Source organism: Balaenoptera acutorostrata, chromosome 15 (genome assembly GCF_949987535.1).
Source record: "Balaenoptera acutorostrata chromosome 15, mBalAcu1.1, whole genome shotgun sequence".
Taxonomy (NCBI): Eukaryota; Metazoa; Chordata; class Mammalia; order Artiodactyla; family Balaenopteridae; genus Balaenoptera; species Balaenoptera acutorostrata.
The window spans coordinates 24,776,422-24,778,749 of NC_080078.1; the positions used below are offsets into that span (position 1 = coordinate 24,776,422).

At 57.7% G+C, this 2,328-nt stretch overlaps 1 pseudogene; it reads left to right on the top strand.

Annotated features, from left to right (window-relative positions):
• Positions 1 to 214: 214 nt before the first annotated feature.
• On the top strand, positions 215 to 1,852 carry LOC103015800 (cyclin-dependent kinase 11B-like; annotated as a pseudogene).
• Positions 1,853 to 2,328: the final 476 nt, after the last annotated feature.

Below are 2,328 nucleotides of genomic sequence, written 5' to 3' on the forward strand. Positions count from 1 at the left end.
TTTCAGGAAGAAAAGGCTCATCACAGGAAAGAGGAAAAGAGAAATGCGGGCATCGTAGTCATTCAGCAGAAGGCGGGAAGCTTGCTGGAGTGAAAGAAAACTGAGGAGGACAGGATAAAGCCTGCTGGAATGAGAAAGACAAAGGAGGAGGGAGATGGCAAGAGAACATTCCAGGAGAGGCGGGGCCACCCGGAGCAGTTAGAGAGGAAGCAAGATGAGGCAGCAGGAGGAGCCGGAGCGCAGGGAGCGCGAGGCTGCACATCCGCCCCTGGACCTGAGAGCGGATGTGACGTTAAGTGAAGGCACAGCCACTGGACACAGCCGCGTGAGCTGGGGCCCCGCGCGAAGCCCGTAGAAGAGGAGAAAGTGGGGGAGAGAGACCTGCTGTCTGCCTTACACGGGATCGGCGACGTTGAAAGGAGAACCGGCTGAGCTGAGTCCTTGCCCGTGGAATCCAGCTCAGGTTCTGAGGAGGAAGAGGAGCTGGGCGTGGGGTTGGGGGGGGGGGAGAGGAGAGTGCGCGGGGGTGGGGGGGAGCCGTGGGGGGTGGAGGGGGCGGGGGGCAACTCCAAGGACCCGTCTGGACCCGAAATGAGTGGAGATGAAGAGGGAGGGAAAGAAAACCATATTGTAGTTGTTCCGGAGTCACAGTCTGACCGAGGGCTGGGGAAAGTGAAGAAGGGGAGGGAGGCGTGCGGTGGGTGAGGGCTCCCCGCAGAGCAGCACCGGGACCCGAGGAGACCTCCCGCGACTCCCAACCTAGGCGCCCACTGAGCTCAGACAGGAGCCGCCCAGCACCCACGTGCCTGCAGGGCCGTCGGAAGAAACCAGGGCCTGGCCAGGATGGAAGGAGGCACTGACGGGGCGGTGCACAGAGCACAGGACAAGAAAACAGACGGATTGCGGCTCTGAAGGGGCTGCAAGTGGAGAAGAAGGAGGGCTTCTGATTACGCTGCTGGGGAAGGTCAGCCTCATCCTCAAGGCCCAGCACCCCAGCATTATCACCTGTCGGAGGAACGGTCATGGGCAGCAACGTGGACAGATCTACACCGTGATGAGCTGTGTAGACCATGACCTCAAGAGCCTGATGGAGACCATGAAGCAGCCTTTCCTCGGGGAGGTGAAGACCCTGATGCTCCCTCCAGCTGCTACACTGGCGAAGCATCTGCAGGACAAACTGGATCCAGCACAGAAGTCCAAACTGCTGCTGAGCCGGGCGGGCATCCTCAGGTGCGAGTCTGGCCACACCCTTACTGAAGGTCACACCTGGTCAGCGACCCCGTGGTGCTGCACCTCAGAGAGATTGCTTGGTGCCGAGGAATAGGACACCAGTGGACACGTGGTCTGTAGGCTGCATCTTTGGGGGGGCTGCTGACTCAGAAGCCACTATTCCCTGGGAAGGTGGAAATCAATTAGCTCAACATAGTGTTTGAGAACCTGTGGACCCCCCGTGAGAAAATCTAGCCTGGTTACAAAGACCTCCCCGCAGTCAAGAAGATGACCTTCACCAAGCACCCCTGTAACAAGCACCTTTCTCAGACCTGGGCTTCCACCTGTGACCTGCTTCCCAGGGTGGAGGGTCTCAACTCAGAAGACAGCCTCGTACACGAGTATTTCCATGAGATCCCCCAGCCCCATCGGCCCCCCAGTGTTCCCGACGTGGCCCATCAAGAGCGAGCAGCAAAGAGTGAAGGGTGGCACCTGCCTGCAGCCCCCTGAGGAAGGCCTGGGTTACAGCTGGCTGGGCGTCGGCCTCCACAAACCAGGGGGCCTCAGCTGCAGGCCTTGCCTTCAGCCTCAAGTTCTGAGGTTCAGAGTGGACCCCAGGCCAGCCCTGGGGAGGGCCAGCTGACGAGGTTCAGTCAAGACTAGGGGCAGGCGCTGGAAACAGACCCAGATCCTGCCCGGACTGGACACACCTGCTGCTGGTTTGGGTTGCCCTGGGTCGTGACCATGTAGTCTTGGATGGCTGGTCTTGTTTGGTTTTCCACATTGCGTTTTTGTTTCATCCTGGCTTGTAAATTTCTAGAATTAAATCACGTTTTCTTTCCTGTGGGAAAACAACATCGAACTTACTCACCTATCCCCTTCCTGCTCTCTCTCTCTCTCCTCCCCTTCCATCCATACCCTCTCCACCTCCCTTATCCGTCAGGCTCCCTCCACATTTTCCTCCTCCACTTTCTACCCCTCCATTGTTTCTTTCTTTTCCACCTCCTCCCAGTCTTCTCCTTTTCCCAAATCCTTGGCCTCTACTGTTTGTATCCAAGAATCATTTGCTCCAGCAAAAGCTAACATTTATTCTGAAAACAGACTTTGGTTTGGGAGCAG